This window comes from Perna viridis, chromosome 13, assembly GCF_037379345.1.
Source record: "Perna viridis isolate PV_CMFRI_1.1 ecotype Kerala chromosome 13, ASM3737934v1, whole genome shotgun sequence".
In the NCBI taxonomy this organism is placed as follows: domain Eukaryota; kingdom Metazoa; phylum Mollusca; class Bivalvia; order Mytilida; family Mytilidae; genus Perna; species Perna viridis.
The window spans coordinates 4888626-4911545 of record NC_142457.1 but is presented as its reverse complement, the minus strand read 5'-3'; the positions used below and the strand labels follow the sequence as shown (position 1 = coordinate 4911545).

General features: G+C 31.4%; 1 long non-coding RNA gene across 1 annotated transcript; it reads left to right on the top strand.

The window, feature by feature from the left end:
• Positions 1-263: 263 nt before the first annotated feature.
• Positions 264-21770, top strand: LOC148599332 (uncharacterized). Its single transcript, XR_015918245.1, has 3 exons — positions 264-380; positions 19983-20043; positions 21151-21770. It is a non-coding gene; the product is annotated as an uncharacterized LOC148599332 (long non-coding RNA).
• The last annotated feature ends 1150 nt before the right edge of the window (positions 21771-22920 follow it).

Genomic DNA, 22920 nt, shown 5'->3' with positions numbered 1-22920 from the left:
TCTGACAATTTCGACTTAGTATTAAGCCAGTAGTGTATGTGCTAACTCTTCCATAGTAGAGGCAGTGGTTTGTGTGTTAACTCTGCCATAGTAGAGCCGGTAAATTGTGTGTTAACTTTTTCATAGTAGAGTCGTTAAATTGTGTGTTAACTCTTCCATTGAATCGCAGGTAAATTATGTGTTACTTTTGCAATATATATTTTCAATAATAGAGTAAGAAGATCTTATGTTAACTATTACATAGCCAATTTAGCATTTTGGTCGCTCCTTTTGTAAAATATGTCTGAAATCAACAACGAATCATGTGATAATTTAAATAGTATAAATGGGAATACCACTTTGGCACGAATTCATAACGGAACCAAAGCACTTCAATTAAAGTAAGTAAATTGATCAGTTTTTACATTGTACCTGTATCCTAAAGAAAACAAGAAATAATTTTACGAAATATTTACGGTTGAATATAAGCCTTCCAATCATTGATTCATAGTATGATATACGATTGTTTGTAGTCTCATTTAAACAGGGAAAATTTACATAATCATCCGCATGTTGTCATTATATTAAGTAGACAGGTGCATTGGAAAGTTCTCTTTCCTATCTCAAAAATTATGCTTAATATCTACAGATGATTTAAAGTTTAACAGGTTTTATCTACTTCAATGTGAAATATGCCTCTGGTTGCATGTAACACATTTACCATTTAATAAATTTTAGATCACTTCTGTTTTTTATTGATTTTGGTGGTAGGCTTTAAATTTCTAGCGCTTTATTTTTATATTTTCATATTTCCGGTTTCGTTTTTCTTATCTTATATTCTTATATGCAGTGATTGTGTATTGATTGATTTGTTGCTTATGATGTAACGTCCAATAGCAGATACGTCTCGCATTTCAGGACAAACAGGACAAAAAAATTAAATAATCGCGTATATCCAGCTTTATCCCAACCCACAAGCTTAACTGAATCTTTCTTCGCAAGTCAACCAGCTTGGATACATTATTTTGACCCCGGGCCGTCGATTCTTCATTCAATCCCTTTCAAGTCTGTGCATTGCAGTACTTACTAATTTTAAAGTCCGTTGTGTGACTAGGCTGGCGATCATACCCATGCCTACTGCTTTCGCGTGTTTACTGAGATGGTTTTATACAGTTTGTCTGTGTTTACAAAGGTGATTTATACAGTTTGCCTGTGTTTTGGAACTATTTTTTCTGTTTTTACATTTACACCCCACCTTTAGATGATAATGTCTCAGAAATGTTTTCTCTATTTTGGTGCTTCAATGCATTACATAACATAATTTGTACATAATTATGTTTGGGAAATGCATAAGAATAAGTCCGACTACAGGGTGTATTCAGGATAGATAAAGTTTTGCTTGATTATACTATAAAATACTGAGCGGCATTGAAAACGCAACACTTATGTTTTTTTTAAATATTTTCTCCAAAAGGTTATAAATCTAAGAAAGAAAGACCTAATTGTATTTGCCAAATCGATAATGATTCGCATGAATGATATTTAAACACATGTTCAAGTCACCACTCTATATTGTCCACTAGCAATAAAATTTGGCTGGAATGTACGCATGATTGATTTTGTAACTGATGTTTTTAAAAGCTTGACAAAGGTTAAACATTTTCCGCATGTTATTGCATTCAACCGCTTTCCTGTGTAACTGTCAAAGCCCAGGCTATGTAGACAACCATGAAGGTCGAGGTATAGTTGCAGGAGCTCTTTCCAGACGTAAAATTTCCTAACAAATAAACTGTTTGCCTTCAACAATCGCCAGGTTGGTTCAGTTTTATCAACAAACTGGATCTTTGAACGATCGCTCAAGCCCTTATAGACAGAGAGTCACAATTTACCGACAGTATCTCTTAATTCCTCGCCAGCATCTCAGGGATCGTTTCAAAACAGCAGTGGGAATCGCTCGTAGAGCAATCGGAATCCATGGCAACGAATCATCTCTTATTGACACATGATGTCAATGGTCATATGTTCTGATCACGGACGAATCAAGATTAGATTTCATCTTCGCCATAGTGATGGACTTATTCTGATATGGAGACGGAAAGGTGAACGCTATACGGATCCGTGTGTACAGGAGACTGATTGTTTGGATGGTGGCAGTGTCATGGTGTGGGTGGCATTTCCCTGAACCACAGAACCTCCCTTGTAGTCATTAATTCTAATTTGAAATATCAGACCTACATTGACGAGATGTTTTGAACAACAGTCATGTCGTTCTTTCGTAGACATCATGATATTGACATTTTACAGCAGGACAATGCACGTGCGCACGCAACACGCATTATACGAACTTTCTGAATGGGAATATAATGTACACTACCGCGGCATGCTTATGACAATGGTGCCATGACCACCGTCCTTCGTTTGTCTGCAAGTTGAGCCGACTATGATAATTTGCTAAAGACGTTGAATGTTTAATATTTGTTGTCTGTTAAATTATTAAGTTTTTGACAGAATATTTATTTAAAGAAATGTAAATGTTGCGTTTTCATTTGCACTCAGTAAACATTGAGGGATAATAATTAAGAGCATATTTAGTAAGGTATTCAAATAGTCAATTCTCTATGATATTCTACACATGAACATATGCAGAGTCATGACATCCAGAATCGTTGAAGTATCCGGATAGAAATAGTCCAGGAAAATATTTCTATATTAGAAAATTTGATACCGTATGTTATACATACGGCTTGCTTTAGCAAGTGCAAATGCAATAAAAGACGTGTCAAATGTACACCTTTCAGATCCCCTTAAAGTAAGACAGAATGAAAAAAATAGATGTTGTGTATAATTTTCATGAAATTTTGATTTTTCCCAAATTCTGCTTCAAATATTTTGATTGCAACCACTACTGCAGCTTTTCAATCAATTTACACCTCTTTCTTACCTGAAATCTTAAAAATTCAACAGTTAAATTTAAGTCGAAGAAAGAAGAAAACCTTTTTTTTAGGTATGCATGTTCAAAGTTTCTTCTCTCATTCTTCGAACAAGACAATAAAAACGCAATTGCCTGCAGGGACATTTCTTTTAACATACCAAACTTTGTCAAATCAGTACGTTTCCATCTTCAAATTTCGTTTAAATACTTTGTGGCTGATACTGTTATGCCTCCAAAAAAGGGGAGAAAAATTTAGAGTTTGTTTGAATTTATTAATAAACTGGTTTAGTTAAGAGCATGAAGCAGAGCTTCTTTTTAATGTCTGGAATCACACCATTAACCAAGTAGATATACACAATGCAATTCTTTAAATCGATTAACATTTCTCAATATATATTTATCTGGCTCCTTAACAAATCCAAAGTAGATAAATGAGATAGTATGTAATTTATAGTTCAATACGTTTAAATTGCAAATGTCAAAATATTGTACCAAAACGATACATGGTTCTATTATTATTGTTTTTGACGTTGCCAATTGTATATTTCTTTTTGGTTAAATGTGATTTAATTTTAGGTAACGGTATGTGGGATTGAACGTTTTGAGAGGGAAATACCATCGTGGCACAAATTTGATTGTTTTAAATTTTGACAATACTATGTTTTTACCTTTTGTCAATTGTTCCTGTAATTTGTTCTGAGAAACCACTTTTTCATAAAAAGCTAATCAAACATTTGGATTGTTGATATAACTATTTTCAAACAGAAACATAAGATGCCGAAGTCAAAAAAAAAAAAAAAAATAAAATACAGTCAAAGCATTCATTGAAACATGTTTTAAATTTAAATAGTCCCGGAAATCTTTCACATTTTGAAGAATTTCTTTGAAATGTTTGCAATGGCCCTTATAGACTTAAGACACTTTGAAATCGTTCCAATGGCCCCTATAGACTAAGACATTTTGAAATCGCTTCCATGGCCCCTATAGACTAAGACGTTTTGTATTGCCCATATAACATATTATTTATGTAGAAACTAGCATAGTTTAAAATCGTTAGATTTTACGAAATCATTACGACTAATGTAAACAATACAGGATCATCCATTGTAATAACACATGCTATGAGTGAAAATGACACCGGAAAAAAATTATGTTTAAAGAAAACAATTAACACGACGATCGCGCCGTATTTGTTATGAACACATTATTTTAGATGTGAATTCAAGATAATTTTGGACTAAAACATTTTTTATACGATTAAAGGATAAACATATTGAAACAGAATAAAGAACTGATATTCAAAGAGTAATCAAGGGAACCAAAGTTATAGCGGTAATCAAAAGAATGTAATAAATAGTCAAATAAAACCACAAACCCAATCAGATACAAAAGAAGATGTACACCTACTTGATAATGTTTTTATCTCAAAACAAACCCAAAACCCAATAAGCAATTACAAAACAAAGTTCTAATTCTTCCTGATAAGAAATATCTATCAATGAGCATATTTTACTGGCTAGATAACAAAATCAATTATAGTCGAAACAAGTGGTTTGACCTTCGTATATATATTTCAATGAATTTAAATATCAAAAATTGAAGATAAAGTCAACAAAAGAACACGACTATTTTAAAACGTATTCGAAAGAAGGAAATTATTTTTTGTAGTCTAAATATTCTTCCTGTAATAGTTTGCTTCCCCTGTTCTTCGGACATTACAAGATAAACGTGTTTACCCGAGATATCAGATAAATGCACACTTTTCACTATATTTAGCATTTTCCATTTTAGACTACAATTCCAAATATTCTTAATTAATATAACAGTATAAAGATCTGGTGTTCTGTTTAGATGTAGTTTACAGGTACTCCTATTGATGCATTCCATTCGTTATTGAATGAATTTAATTTTACTTCATTGTTTTCCTATTGTTTTACCTGGAATGAAACTAAATGCGTAGTAGACAGATCCGAACGTTTAAGAACTTATCTTGTAATTAATACAATCAATATTTAGTTATATTTCTTTCCTTGTTTATATCAACTGACCTCACAAATTTATATTCACTTACAAAATGAATGGTACCACTGGTGAAGCTGGATATGCTTGTTCTTCCGGGGCAACTGTTGCCACTCCTTTGTTATAAAGGGTTTTATATTAGTACTACTTAGGTTTTTATTAAGGATTTTATATTGGTACTAGTTAAGTATTTATTAAGGATTCTATAGTGGTACTGATTAGGTTTTTATTAATTATTCTATATGGGCACTGCTTACGGTTTCTTAAGAATTCTATATGGGCACTGCTTACGGTTTCTTAAGAATTCTATATTGGTACTGATCAGTGTTTTATCAAGGATTCTTTATTTGTACTGCTTAGGTTGTTATTTAGGATTCTATATTTGTACTGATTAAGTTTTCATTAAAAAATTTATATTGGTACTGCTCAGGTTTTTATTAATTATTCTATATTGGAACTGCTTAAGTTTTCATTAAGGATTCTATATTGGTACTGCTTATGTTTTCATTAAGGAATCTATATTGGTAATGCTTAGGTTGTTATTAAGGATTTTATATCAGTATTGATTACTTTATTTATTAGGGATTCTATATTGGTACTGATTAGGTTTTTACTAATTATTCTATATTGGTACTGCTTATGTTTTCTTTAAGGATTTTTATTGGTACTGAGTAGGGTTTTGATAAGGATTCTATATTGGTATTGTTTAGGTTTTTATTATGGATTCTATATTGATACTGCTTTTTTTCTACAATCAAAAAGAGGGAGAAACCATATAATAATATAAAGAACTGATGTTTTGTGTCGATGCGGTTTTGATGACCTGTTAATATATTTCATTCATTAGTGAATTGATTTTTTGAACATAATTTATGTTGCTTTTCCTGGTTCCTAGAAGACCAAATTGGCACCACATAGCGTTCCAAATCTCCCTAAACAACTTTGAATAGCAAATTACTTGGCTATAGAACAAAACAATTTATACTACAACGTCTGAAGCTATATATTATAAAGAATTCTAATACCGGCAATGACAAATGAAGTCAAAAAGATTATCTATCTATTTGATTGCCCTTTTAAAGTATCTACTAAAGTATATTAAATTAAACTATTTTAGAGTACATTTAATAAGATATGTACGGTTCACACCTGTTATGTCTTTCTTTTATTACATTATTAGATAAATCATGTTTAATTTAAAATGATGAGGTACTTATTGTTTTGATATTTTTTTTATCTGAAATCAAAAGCGAAGTAGATAGACGGAATGCAAACATCGCTGTATGTTTTTACTTTATTATAGCCTTCGGTTTAATTCCTCGGATTTTATTATGGATATCCATCATTTCAATAACAGATATTAATCCTAATTTAGTGTTCAACAAAAAAAAAAACAAAAACAAAAACAAAAACAAAAAACAAAAAACAAAAACAAAAAAACGCTAGATTTGATTCAAGAGATCCAATTACTGCATCATAGCACATAATAGATTTAAATACTCAAATATAGAGGTAATGTCCAAAAGGTAATTTACCAATTTGATTTTATCAGCGTTGGTCTTTAGGATTATGTATTTACAATTTATGTGATGAGTTGTGGCGATTTTCGTATTCAGAATTAATCAGCAAATGCAAAAAAAATAAAAAAAATAAACAAATAAACAAATAATAAAAAAAAAAAAAAATAAAATAAAATAAAAAAAAAATGGTTCCTCCAAATACTAAATTTGACACGTTTTAGTTGAGGAAAATTTCGGAGAGTCGAAATTATGCAAATTATACAACTTTTCACGGGAACAACAGAAATCTAGTTATTACTATTATTATTATTATTTTAATTTTGTGATAAACTGTAACTACAAAATTCGCCACATGTCTTCAAAAGAACCTCAGAAATATTAATTGCCATTGAACAACTAAACAGAATATACCAAATAAGAACTGTCTCACGGAAGCATAAATGATATACGACTTTTGAAATTGAAAAATATGTCAATTTAAGCGATTTTTCGATTGGATATGTGTACATTTTGTTTGAAACCCCTAATTGTTACCGCAACATTCTTGATTTTATTGTAAGGCTGAAACATTGCGGTAAATTTTGATACCTATGTATGTCATAATTCGTTTTGTAGAATATAGAAGTTCGAAGAATGAAAAATCTTTAAAAAGAAATATGTTTTGCCTCAATAATTTTATATAGCAGCCAAAAAAAAAAAAAAAAAAAAATTAAAAAAACAAAAAATAAAAATAACAAAAAAAAAAACCCCCCCCCCCCAAAAAAAAAAAAAAAAAAAAAAAAAAAAAAAAAAAACATAAAAACAAGTGGTCGCCAACCGCCAATATCGACCTACTGATATAATGTTGTGTCTTGACAGGTCACCTAAGTAATAGAACGTTAAACTTACTAACTTGGGAGCAGAGTGACAAGTAATTATTAACATCCTACAACTATACCTGACAGTTCTGATTTTAGAGTTATACAGACTGCACCAGACATTTTGTATTTCAAAGTGTAGTTAATGGTTCAGCGAAGATGAAAGAATTCATCAAAGTATATGTTAAAAAGCGATAAAATCAATTTAAAAGCAGAAATATTTCATATTAAATTTATTTTGTGCATGTCTCAGAAGCTTTACAGGCTATGATTTTATCATATCAAATAAAGTTCTAAATCTCTGTGTAAATGGGAAAAAAATTCATGAGAAACAATTTCATAGTGTACTATATTTGCACTGTTTTGAAGTATTTGTCAGAACATACTCAGCTTCAAATTTGCTGAAAGGGCGTTTATTTTTGGGAAGGGGAGTGGTGTAGAATTTAAAGAAAATATATGTTTCAATGTTTTACCTTGCAATAAGAAATGATGAAAAAGTTTTGGCGTTTAATGTCCATCAACACATTAAGTTTAAGCAAGTTTAAAAAACAAAAAATATATATTATCATTGGCAAATGTATAGTCATGCACAAGTACAAATATAACAATATATTTTATATTCTAATCACCCTCAGTGAAAAATTATGTAATAAAGGAGAGAAGACAAGGCAAATACAAGACGTACGCAAAAAAAAAAAAGAAAACCACTAAAATACACAGTACGCAGAAACGAAATGGAATGAGCAACACAGACACCACTACAAAATAATAACATGGACCATATGTACCTGTAGGCTAAATTAGTCAAATATTCAAAATAAGAAAGCAAGACCATACCTACAAAAAAGAAAAAAAAACAAAACAAACCAAAAAAAAAAAAAAAATAAAAAAAAAAAAATAACCAAAAAAAAAAAACAAAAACAAAAACAAAAACAACGAAGCGATATATTTCATTGTAAACGATTTTGTATATTTAAAACATAAAGCAGTACCATAATTTGACTTAAGAACAGACAGACAAAACACTTGTTGGAAGGAAACCAAAAACGTACAAAAACAAACAAAATATCAAAGCCAATGTTTTACTAGTTTATGATTCCTATTTAAATGCTTGTGGAGAAATCATTCTGACGCAAAAATAACAAATAAATTGCTTTATCTTATAACCTATGGACTATTGTTTTTATTTGTAACATTATAGATAATCCGAATGAATCATTTTTCCCCAAAGAATAAGATAATACTTGTTACAATCCGAGTTGTTGCATTTGATAAAGACGTCGCTTTTTATTTAGATCTTTGCTGGTCCTTCATTTCACAAGATTAAAATTACCAGTTTTCATTAGATAATAACATTATCCTTCTTATTGAAAGCCATCGAAATGTAAATAATGATGGGGCACTTTCCCTGTTGCACTGGTGCATTCAAATTAATAAGGTTTAAATAGTTTTAAAGTCTGAACCTTGTCTTTAAAAACATGAAACAAATTGAAAAAAATAAAAAAAAATCAGATACGTTCAGAGATGATATTTGAGGTGTTGAGGGGAGAACATTTTGAGAATTCCCGTAAAATGACGTCATCTCTCAAATAAACAACACTACAAATCATTGAAACGATTAACTTGCACTCTGCCTCCCTACAAGATAATAAGTGTTATAATTGACAATAACAATATTTTCAAAGAGTAATCAAGGGAATCAAGGTTATAGCGGTAATCAAAAGAATGTAAACCAGGGACAAAGAACAGACATGGAAAACAGACATCCAAAACAAAGAACATAAAGTAACTAAAATCATACATACAAAGTAACAAAAGCAAATAAACAATTTAACTCGGTTCGACTACACTGAAAACTGGGAGCATGGACCAGGTGCACCGGTAAAAAGATACACCCCAAGCTCATAACAAACATGTCGATTGAATCGATACATAACATTTGGACGGATAAAGCACCTAAATGCCATCAACTTATTTGACCACAGATTCATTTTTATACTTCAATAGTCATGTTTGGACTTAACTAACAAATTGAGAGTAGAATGCAGAATTCGCCTTATTTTACTTTAACGATCATGTGTTCATATCATTATCAAAGCAAAAGTGTGACGATTTCCGTCTCAAAACGTAAACAAATAAATATAGATTTAAATGTTGTCTTTAGATACTCATAAACGACTTTTTACATCATTCTTTCTGTTCAAACGTTATCTAGTTCGGCACAGTCTTAGACTATAAGGATGTAATAATCATGACAACAGGAACTCTTTGGCTTCATGAGTTAGACCTGGAGTAAGTGGCATAACTCTTGAAATCAGTGATATGCTTGTATCACATTCAATTTTATCAAAGCCTATTAAGCTTTTTAAACAGAATTAATTCAGTCCAAGTTACCTTGATAAGTACTTGAGATTGATGTGAAATACCGAATACAAACGTTCAAGAGTTGTGTCCCTTAACTTAGCTATACCTCCTTAAACAAAGCAGAACATATTAGCGAAAAAGCACACAAGTTGTGGTGAATATCCATATAACGATTCAATATATAGATATTACGCTGTAATCACTTGACCAATCTTTTAAGATATGTACATAAGCATTAATTGAAAAAGCGAGCATTTTATTTAAATATATTTAAATATCACATTTGATACTTTTGTATTTATTTGCTGATATATTGAGTGAAATCATTGAACCAATATAAATTATCCAGTGCAAAACAACCTTAATATGTTTTTCACACTATTGCTATTTTTAGTTATATCTAAAAAGGCAACAAAAGTGAGTTTAGTCTTAATAAGGCATGATTTATGTTATAATACAATTCTTGTTATATGTGTTTTGCAAGAAACTGTACACAGGCAAATTTTAGACGCATGTCTAACATACGTTTTGAATGGCTGTATGTCAGACGTCTATCAAACGTATGTTTAACGTGTGTGTTTCAGGCGCATGGTAAACACATATCCAAAACGTATATCAGACATATGTTGTGCAAACATATGTTAAACGCATGTCAAAAACATATGTCTACCGTATGGTGTACGCAGACATATGTTAAATGCATATCAAAAACATATGTCTACCGTATGGTTTACACAGATATATGTTAAACGCATATCAAAAACACGTTTTTGAAATATATTGAACATACTTATAAATGTTTAACACAGTATTAGTAATCGAACTTTAAATTCAATTACTCGAAGTTTAGAAGAAAAAATAAATAATTTTACTGCATTTCCTTTTGTCATAATAGAATGAAATTTAAAAAAAAAAACAATAGGATTAAGGGGATTGAAGCCTATGTTTCCTGGTTATGGTCACTTTGGTATACCATTTCCATTTATAATAACATTAGATTAACATTATAGTGTAGATTGCATCTTGTAAGTTTCCGTAATCTCTCATGAAAGAGAAATGAAGGGAACCAAGGTTATAGCGGTAATAAAAAAAATGTAATCCAGTGACAAAGACCAGACATGGAAAACAGAAATACACAACAAAGAACATAAAGTAACTAAAATCATACATACAAAGTAACAAAAGTAAAAGAGCAACTCGGACTACACTAAAAACTGGGAGCATGGACCAGGTGCACCGGTAGGGTAAGCATCCTCTGTTTTTTCTAGAAACACCCGCCGATTTGCTCATAAAGAGTCAAGTCCGAGGTAGACAAACGAGGGAAGGAAAACTATGACCCGTCGAATAAATCAGATTTCATGGTGCTGATGGATACACCATAACGATCCACGAGTTCATGATAACGATCATACAACTTCTGTAGTGATGACTTCAATCTTGTAGCAACATAACCCTGTTCCAGGAGCCTATTTGTTAGAGTTCTAGCGCGATACAAAAATTCTGCGTAGTTTCGGCAAACTCTGGCATAACGCATGAGTTGTGATATGAACACTATATACGCAAGAGCCGAAGGGATGTTGCCACAGATGAAAGGAAAGTTGACAATACTGAATGAAAAGTCATCACGTTTGTCGTAAAGTTTGGTCAATAGTTTTCCTTCACAATCGATTTCTATGTGTATGTCAAGATATGAGGCTGACTTCACAGTGTCTGTAGTATCCTTTATCTCAAGCTTTTTTGGGTAGATACGATGTATCAAATCCCCGAAATTAGGATTGTTTAAAGATAATACGTCATCTATATGGCGGAAACTGAGATTGAAGGATCTAGACAAACGATATTCTTTTTTTCTGATCAGATCAGCTATAAAGTCAACCTCATAAGAGTGAATGAATAGGTTAGCAAGTAAAGGAGCACAATTTGTTCCCACTGGAATGCCGACCATTTGTTGAAAAACACGTCCACCACACTGGACAAATATGTTATCAATTAAAAATTCCAGCATTCTGTAAACATCTTCCTCTGTATATTTGGAAGATGATTTGGAATTATTTCTTACAAAGTATGAGGAATCTCTACCAATAATTCTATATTTGTATCTAGGTGTACCATCTTTTGGAAAAAAAAACAACGATGTATAATGTGTTTAAGTCGGGATTTTAACTGAGTATGGGGAATAGAGGTATACAGTGTTGAAAAATCATAGGTCTTAATGCTATTATATTCAGATAATCGTCTTGAACTGATTGTCTCCAAAAGATCTTTCGAATTTTTCAGGATCCACATTGAATTAATACCATTACGGGAGTAACAGGTGTTGTGGTAGGACTGTAGACCGTCTTTGACAGATGTGAGTATAGAATTAAAAGTTGTGAAAGGTTTGATGGTACGTTTTGCAGATCCAGCTATGAAACGTTGTTTGTATGGATTCTTGTGAAGTTTAGGAATCCAGTACATAGATGGTAAATCACAATCATCGTCCTTGGTAGAGAGACCAAAAGAGGATAGTACAGATTTTCTCTTCTTTGGAGAGAGTGGTAGCAGTGTAGGTCTTATCACTGCTATTATTTTCTACGTCTACCTCTGGTAATAAACATTGGATATAAAATGTTTTGCAGACAAAAACAATGGTGTTTGGGCTTTGTCTGCTGGTACGACAGCATATTTGTCATGTATAATAGACAATGTTTTTGCTATATCGGGGGGTCTTTGAAAACTGAAGAAGACATAGCACTCATTGATCTACTTAAAACTTTCATTTGTTTCAAAATTAAAGACCTCACGGCCTTTAACCACTCTGACAGAGAATCAAATTATTCTTGTTCTCGTTTTATCCATTTTCTTGCATAGTCCTCGACGGCATCCATAAGAACTTTAAAGTTATAATTCCAATTTATGGAGCGTGGTTCACGGTACTTGGGACCTTTAGAAAAGATATTACGCAGAGATTTGCTTTCGATAATGGTTAAATCTCCCGTAACGACGTGACCAGAAGGACCATATTTGAATGGAGAGGTTTTCCAAGAACAGTCAGGTGGTTTAGCCTTGAAGTCCTCAATCTCGATGTTCTGCAATAGCCTTTTATAATTGAAAAGTTTGGATGCGATGGGTGAAGTATAGGAATATGAAATGATTGGTATGGATTTTTCTTTGAAATATTGGGAAATTTTGTTGGTAACGTTTTTGTGATGAAGTATATTAGTCAAATTAATTGCATCTATACCTTTGTTGACAAACTGTAGTGGAAGAAATGATCGTTTTTCGCCATCATGACTTTTCACACAAACTTGTTTAAAGAGTCTGTGGAAACCAATATCCCAAATGATGGCAACAAGTCTGTATAATGATGAGGTGGGGTCAGAAACAGGAGTGTCAAGACTTGTTTTGTAAAGGGAGTGTAGTAGCGTGAGAGGTATAGAATAAAGTTTGGTTCTAATGCAATGAAATCCAAGAGGTTTTTGTATGAAAGGAAGGAGACCATCTATGGAGGCATCATGCAACTTAGATGACGTATAGTGACGATGGCCATGACTCCTTTCCCGTCTTGATTTTTGTCAAATAAATTCATCACATTTATGTAATTGTTATATCGGCTTGAAAAAGTTTCCTATACTTTTGATGTTGTCATTACATCCGTAAGGTATTGCAGTACCTAGTCTGCGTATCCAGTACTCCTCTCTTTCCATACGATAATTTTTACCTAGAACTGGACTGCTCGTAGAATGGTAAAGATTGCTAAACTGTCTCACTTTGGTATACCATTTCCATTTACAATAACATTAGATTAACAGTACAGTGTAGATTGCATCCTGTAAGTTTCCGTAATTTCTCATAAAAGATTGCAAAACTGTCTCTTTAATTGTTTAATTTGTCCTTCATAAGTTTAATAATTGGTGTTTACCCAGGCAGGACCATATTAAAAGTCTAATACAACTCACAGTTTTTCAATGAATTGAGCACAATAATATCTAGCTTTGGGTACAGAGCCCCCACCAAAAAAAAGTTCAATTATCATTTACGCATATTCAAGATTTCTGTATCCAGGCTTTAATCTTAATCTGTTATTTTTTTCCATTGTTTAAATAAAAAATAAAAAAATAAAAAAAGATAACTTTGAAGCGGTTGGTCAATTCGACCCATTTAGAACAGATTTTCGTCGTCCTGTTTACCTAGACTGGGCGTTAATAGGTGTAAAACGTGATCTGATTCTGAACAGATAATGAAGCTACCGGTTTGGATACATACATTCCTGATATTTAATTAGGTTCCAGTAACAGAATTAGATAAGTATTTTGTTCCAGTAAAGAATTCAAAGGCTTGTAATCAGTCATGTATGAGTTTACTTTACCGACAGACACATGTAGCATACGAACATTGCCCATTACAAGTACATTTGTACATGTATATTAAACATTTAAACGTCATGGTTTGATAATACAAAACAACAACTTATACAGAATACCAACACGCAAAACTATGATGTGCACCCCCTCCCCCTCCCCCTCCCCGCCACTTTGGGATCATATATATTTGATTTTGATCCGACTGGTTAGGCAAAAATTATTCGATTTTGCCATTTTTATGCAATTTTGCTAGGATGCCCAGACATTTACCATTTTTTGCCAATTTTACACATGAAAAAGACAAAAGTTCGGATAAAAAAGGAGGAGTTCCGAACTTCTGGCCCTGCACACCCCCTGGACCTGCTGTGTGGGCAGTCACCTTTGTTAATAGTCCCATACGTACATGTATGTTTAATTCATTTTCTGGTACTACAGCTACAAAATAAGGCGCTTGAAATTTTATCATGTATATACCATACATGTACAAAAGGTGTGTACTGTAGTTGTTTAGTTTTCAGACAGAGCCACATACAGCTGTTTTTGATAAAATTTGTGTTTACAATAGAGTACTACATTTATGGCTTTGAGGCTTTTCAGTTTTCTTTAGAGCGCTTAGTATTCTTAAACTAAAGTCTGGTAAAAACACTCTACAAATATTAACTTATATTTGAAAGCTGTATTTGTTCCCGATTCTTTGTGGATAATTGTTTTTCCTTTTAGGATTTTATTAAAATGCAGACTTGGAAGACACTTGGGCATTGATAAAAAGAACCAGAAACCATCCAAAGGTGAGGAGAGTTCACTCTAGGCTTTTCTTGTATATGATATTTCCTGCTGTTTCTTAAACTGTTCATTCAACAGTTTTAATAGAATATTATTTTTTTATAAATTAATCTTCAGTACATTTGAAAATTAAAGGTACAAAATGAACAAGTACGTGTAAATTTATACAAGCTTTAAGTAATCACTTGCAATAAAGTCGTGACATGTAACATTTTTTCTCTTCCTTTCACATTTGAAGTTATGTCACAAATACTGAGAAAATTTTTTTAAAACCTTTTTTCCTTTTTATATGCCCCTCTTTTAAGACCAGGTGTGTTATGGTATACAATGTACCAATGTCCGTTTGGCAGTCGTTCACAGTTCAATCAATAAGTAAACAATAAAAAAAAAACCTGAAATCAATATTTTTGCCTTTCCTGCTAACTGATAGCACGAAGTCAAATCACTCACACATGTAAACGATATAAACAATATTCATACACTTTTGTAATAAATTATGAATATGATTATAAAGTACCGTTACATGTACACATTCTGAGCTTAATTTTGACTACTTTTGATCGAATACACACAACGAATGCATTTACAATGCATATTTCTAGATTCAGTGTGTTTTTGTACTACGTGAGGGGGTGGGGGGTGGAGGGGCAATTGACTCGAAAATAGTTAGTGAGACCTAACCTGTTAAAACCTTTTAAGTCCAACCAATCCTAAACTGCTAAGGGATATTTTATTAAATTTTACTGGGATGTTGAAACATATATTATATGTAGATGTGCATGAAGGAATATATAGCTTACTGTTGGAGGACTCAAAAAGGGAGAAAACCCAACAAGTGTTTTACATTTGTAATTTCATGTGAAGGAAATTTGTTCATTGTATATCTAGTTTATAATGGTCTAATGTTTTTAAATTCTAATTTTACTAAATTTGCTGACTATTCTTAGTTGTTCTAATAATAATGTTTGTGTCCCATGTACGAATGTATAATGAACTGTATACCAGTAACCACTAGATATTTTTGTTTTTGCAGGCACTGAATTCGAAACCGACATGTTTGTAATTAATTGCAGTCAATTCTGTTTAATCATTATAGGGACATTCACATATCCCGGATTCTTTGCAAGCTATTTACCTGTGTGGTTATTACTGTGAAATTCTGAACAATTTTGTTGCTTTATCAAAATTTGGTAAAACAAAAGGGAATAAAACCACGTTTAACTAAGTATTTGAATTAACCAAGGAAGAACAGCCACTGATGAAGTCGCATCAAATTATTTTCCAAATAGATTGAACAGTGTGGTTTATATTCACATGACACATGTGATTTTAAGCTGCAATACAAGAAGTTTACCATTTGTTTACAGCCTGCCTTGATTATTACTTGGTTAACAAACTCTTGTCCAGGCTATAACTTTTTTGTGTTTTAATGTGGACTATATTGATAATTTGCTCTGATGATTTTTACCAAAATTACTGGCCTAACCCTTGAAGTTTACATTTGGTTCCGCTCCGATTATTTTTACTAAATTGCGGTCATGAACTTAGCTTAATTCACAGAAATGACCCCTTTTTCTATATGCTTGCAGATTATGGCATGAATTTAGGTATATACATTTTGTACATTCACCATGATAAGTTACAGGTCATGTATACGTTTTTTGTCCGCTACACTAATATTTACTTTGGATTAACTAAAACTCAAAGAAGTTTGAAACTATCATTCTAAGTAAAAGAATTAACGATATGTAAAAGATAAAGACATAATCATTTTCAAAAAATCTTTTATTTTGTTGTAATCTGTTCTAATGCCTAAAAAAACACTCCGATTCCCTTTTTAACCCAGTCCTTCTACTACATGTACATGCATTACTCTTATGAACAAATTTACTTGAGTATCCAACATGGAGACGCGTGCAGAATGTCAATGGAGTCAATCTCAATGATTCCTAGTTTCCATTATCATTAGCATTAGAAAGGGGAGGTTACTATGTTTAATTGGCTAAAAGAGCAATAAAATTGGATACAAAACCATAACTATGCCTTTATATCTGATAGATAACATGTGAGGGGAGTAGATTTTCAATGGTTAATGAGAGGATTATTAAAAAAAGAGTTATCATATTTTCTAGTAAAGAACAACCTTCATGTATAATTTAGTACCTTATTAGTGAACAATGTGTCTATATTAAACTAGCACCCTGCCCTTTTCAAATCTTTGCTAGAACACTGTAAAAGTAGTAAAGTAGAATTTCAATTTTGATGGTAATACTATAAAATACTTTTAACAAATGATAATTTGCATACAAATGAATACAAACATTACAGTGGTCAGGAAAGAATTTATTGAAATGGCACATTTTCAGCATTTATTACAAGTTTTCAAATTGTATATGGGCCATATATAAGCATTCGAAGTACAATCCTTTGATGGGTCATTTTCAGCTTCAATGGGTATATGCCCATGGCCCCCTATCTTTCCCTACCATTGGATAAACAATAGCAATTAAAAAAAAGAATTCATTAACCCCTATTATCTCACGTGTTATGCATCATGGACTCCATAATGTGTGAGATAGTCAATAAGGAATAACAGCTAAAAATAGCAATAAGGGGGAGAAATCCTGACAAAAATATGGAGTTATCTCCCCTTTACAATGTATATTAAAATGTTTATTTTCAGTTTGCTTCAGTTTAAAGTCTTAAAACTTTTTTTCTGTGTTTATAAGGTGCATTGTGCTGTAGAATTTAATTCCAATATGTTTGGTCTTAATTGGTATAAGGTTACAATTTATTTTGACGGGACTTGATCATTGTTTATGTGAAAATGTATTGATATCCATAATATTGTATGTGACACATTTGTATAAAATATCCTGTCTTGTACAATTCTACATTTTTGTTTGTTTTGAGATTAAAGCTTTTTCGATTCTGTTTGAAAAAAAAAACACCTTTATTGTGCATAAATTTTAATTGAATGTGTATGTACATGCAAGATAGGATCCATTATGATTGTTTGTAGTTAATGAGCTAATAAATGTACATGTACCAAACATTTGTTATAAAATCGTGTTGCTACTCAAATATGTATAATATTATTATATGGTAGCGTAATTTAAAGAAGTTTCACCTTTCTACTGAGTGTACACAAAATGTATATGGTATCATGCTGGATGTGACAATAATAATACATGTACACGTATATAGAATTGTAGGCAGATCGAGATGGATAAAGTTTGCAAAATATTATATTTATTTAGTTGTAGATTAAAAAATCATTACTACAGTACAAAAAGTTTCATGATCATTATGATCTCGTTTATCGTTACGATATGTATTATTTTGTCTATTTTATGTTATTTGTGTGTATCTGTTTGCCATGTCTGCTCTTTGTCCATAGATTACATTTTTTTTTCTATTTCTGCTAGAAAATTTCTTGCTATAGATTTTCAGAAGTCAATAGTTTTTTTTTTCCTTATTCCCGTTTCAAAATTATCCTACATTGCCGTGTCACTGTCTTCTTTATTTGACCTTGATGTATATATAAGTATTAAGTATTTTATTATTATCTTTTCAGGTAAAATAGTATTCTTAATTATAATATGCCTCACCCTGTGCTTGATATTAGCTTACTTACATTCGATTTAGCAAGGTCATCTGAATATTTGAACAGTGCATGTCTAATATCAATATATTTTTCGTTTTAGGTTTTAATCAATTTTAAATGGATTGTAATGATGTTTTATTCTCATTCCTTTCCTTCGTTAGTAAATTTGAAATTTATTTATATTTTATCCAATATTTATTTATTTTATATATTATTAAAATAATTGTATTATCGTCTGTTATAAAATAGAAACGGGTTTTGTTGCCTCCTGGTGTTAAACATAAATCATATTAATACGCCAGTCGTATCTCTTCCAAAAATCTATATCCCTTTCATTTATTCTCTACAATTCATGTTATATTCTTTTTAAAAAGGAATTTCCCACAGATTTATTATTTGGGTCATTTGAATTTTCCAAAGTGTATATAGAAAAATATATTTCTCCATTTATATTAGTATTTAACCTTTTTTTTTATTATATCGAATTTTAGTTTTCTTTGTTTATGAAAATAGATTAATTTTGGAATTTGATCATAAACCCTTGATAATTAATATAATTTATAAGTAAGATACTCTGCATATTGACATAAGATTGAGGTAAACATTGTATATTAGTATGATGTAATACAACCATATTTACATTGTATACGCATATAGATACTGCATGTAAATTCAAAGATTCCCATAATCTTTAAATGTAAAGTTTATGTGAGCTTCTGGTATACAGCTTACTGTCAATCTTTACACTTTTGTTTACTTTACTTTTTCAAAATTAGGTTCGGCTCGTTCTATGAAGATTCAGATAAAACCGATGTTCTTTGGTCTAAGTTTTTGTTTCAATTTCATGATACATAAATGCGTCCAAAAAAGTGAACAAACTGTGACGTCCTATAATATAAAAATTGATTTTCAAGAATGAACGTGGTTCATGCTTATTTTCGATTATTTCAATGGGCCTAAAAAAGCTTTGATTTAACCAATTAGCGAAATTGGCAATCGATTTATATCTAACCAAATGTAAGGCATCTACAGATTGAGCTTGATTCCTGTATGGCAGAGCAATAACGATACAAATGTCGTACAAGTATTGGGGAGGGGTATAACGCCTATGTTCATGACGTTTGCAAATTCAACTTTTTATTGTTCTCGTCACAATGAGCAGAGTTTCGATACACATCACAGGTACACCTCTAATAGGGAGCTGTACACGTTGCATTGATATAGTATCAATACCATGTTGGCAAACAATGTGATACAAGATACAACAATGTGAAGCATATAAAAACAATAAAAATGAATTGTTTTGACGCAATTCATTATAGTACGTTAAGTAATTATTCCGAAATAAAAACAAGAAAATCGTCACAAATGTGTCCCTAACCTTCCGATTAGCATAAATGATCCCATGTTAAGTCAAGTTATTTAGTCATTGTTCCTTAAGTGACGTTGTTATAAGGAAACGGTGGATATTCGCTTTTTGTTTCACTTTCACATCATATTTAAAAAAAAGGTTTGTAATTTAGTACAAAATGTATTTTTCTGCGATACAGAAAGCTGTATTTTCCATTATTATTTCAGGAAAAAGGTAAAAGCACGAACTTTTCAGCCTCCGCATCAGTAGAAGTGTTCACTGCCTGAGGTATTACTTATTATATGCGTCTTTTATTTGTGGCACATATACTCGTAACTGCTGAAAAATTGAACCCCGTGTTTGGCCAATATATTGTTCACCACTAAATGGACACGTTATACAGTTTATCAGGTATCGTGTTTTAAAGTTCATGTTTGCATTGACTGTGTTAAATACCAGTCTCTAGAATATACACTTTCCTATAGAAATGTAATAAAATTTCGTCCAGTGGTCTAAAATATGAAACTGCTCAACAAATAATTACTAGTGTTATTCCACAATTTTTCCGAAAATAGATCATCTGGAAAATCCAAAAGGAAAAAAAAAAACATTTTCTAAACAAATTATGTATAAATATAATATATAATATATAGCAAATGTACAACAATGTTCAATATATACATTGCTGTAATATGAATGATCATACAGTTATGAAAAACTCCCTGCTTATGTTGATAATACTGAACTCTCTTCCGTTTGTTATATTGAAAACGAAAGCCAACACGTCTGTAATTATAATAAATTTTGCAAAGAAGTTAACATTAAAGTATATACGCCAATATCCTTAAATTGCAGTGATTCAAAACATATTGATGGCCCCAAGGGCCCATGTTTTACATGTAACAGGTAATATGACAATCGTCATAGGCTGAGTGACAAAATTTATTTTCAAAAAGTACCTGTCTTGTGCTAAAGCAATTATCAATTGGTATATATGACGGAACGTTATCCAGGACTTACTCATTTTGTATTTTGTAAAATGCGAATAAAAGGACAACAAACAGAAGTGCAGATTAATGCATTTAACTGTATATATGTAGTTATTACAAAAAAAAAAAAAGAAAATGGTAAAGCATTAAAAGTGACCAAAGTAGTATGTTAACTAGCCTTAAGGCAATCCTTTGTTTGCTCTGTTATTATGTTAGTGTGAGAAAAGTTAGGAGGAAAATTGTCGGCAAAAGATGAATATATAAAGATATTTGAAGAAAATTAAACAAAAATATAACTGTTATTTCATAACTGTTTCCTCGATCATGCCTTGTCTATCTTTTGATAATCAATCGCACGGTTCAAAAACAATACCGGATTTTAAGTAATTTATTCATCTATTTTAAGACTTGTCAATATGATCTGGGCATCATTGTTAGAAGCTTTTAAAGAAACTTTTCTGACAACGTTGTTTCAAAGTCCTGGAGGAGAATTTTTACAAATCCTTTATGGAACAATTCTCTATGTTTCTGGCGATTATAAAGGCGGAATACAGAACATTGGAGAAGGTATACAAAGCATAATTGATAGATTACTAGGTTGCGTAGGTCTATGAAAAAAAGCTTGAAAGACGGCTGCGAAAGAAGGGTGAAATAAATTTCCAATTTAGATGTTCAGATTGCTATGTACCACTGTTTGGTGTAATATATACGCTCAAGTGACTTGATGCATATTGACTTTTATGTTTTTGTAATAACATTATCATTCATGTTATTTTTTCTGTTACACTATTCTGAAGCACAACACCATGGTGCTATAATATTTTCATATAGTTCTTTATATTTAATGTAATCAAAATAATGTTCAGACTTTTAAATGGAAGTCAATACTAAAGTAAGTTTATGATACATATTATCTAGCTTAGATAAAACAGCGAATTTTGTACTTATTTCACTTGTTCCAAGCACGTATTACAATAGTTCTCACTATGTAAACTTTTTTTATACATTATAATCCTCAAAGACTAATTATTTTTATTCCGTTTGTATAGAACAACAACAAAAAAGCAACATCACATGTACACAAAAAGAAAAGAGAATTTGATCCTAGATATAATTAAGATACACTGATATACTGCAAATAACATAACTTGAATAGAAAAGAACTAAAATTATCAAGTAAAACTTGATTTTAAAAACAAAAAATGTTCACATATTTATTGTCAATTCTTCACAAGATTTACTGGTGGCATACATGTTTTTACAATTTTATAAAAATCGGTATCAATAGTAATTTTCCAAAAAAAAAAAAAAATCATTTTATTCCAGTTTGGATAACCGTATTATATAGATATCAATGTGCCTTAAAACATATCATGCAGTGTGTTTATTCTCTGGACCCTGCTTCTGATTTGTTTTCGGAGGAATAATCCGGAAACAAAGATTCTAGCGGGAACAATACAATTCAGGGATGAAGACGAGGGTAAACAGACACACAAAAAAAATAATGAAATGAAAAAAACTAAATAAAAAATAAGATATAAATAAAAAGGGTCAAAAGTAAACAAGGGATTGGGAATCTTATAAATACTCGGAGCGTGAACCAGCTGAATCCTTAAACGTCCTCTGCATTTTACGAACAATGCCAAGTTGCTCACAAAAATATTCAAGGGAAGACGACAGAGAAAAAAAATATGTGCTCTCTCTGTAGCGATGACTGAAATATTGTAGCAACATAACCCTGTCCCAGAAGCATAACTGTAAGAAACTAATCACTTACAAAAAGCCCGCTTAGTAACTTGTGAGATCTAATATGAAAATTGTATACCCAGGTGTTGAAGGTATGTTTTCATAAAGATAGGGAAAGCGGGCAATACGGAATAAAAATAAACCTATTTTGTTCGTATAGTTTGGTCAATAGTTGTCTTTTCCCATTTATCTTTTCGAGTATATCAGCATAATAGGCTGAGTTCACAGTGTTTAAAATGTTCTATATGTTCTTAAAAAGAAACATTGTATATAACTAACAACTTGAAATAGCTCGACAATATGACTGGAACGAGGCATTTTACCTATCTACCTACCATCCGTAGTGGTTTGTTGGCGTACCATTTTTTGGCCGAGTGAATAATTAGCCTCTAATTATTGAGTTTACTTCCAGTATTTGGGTGAATGGAGC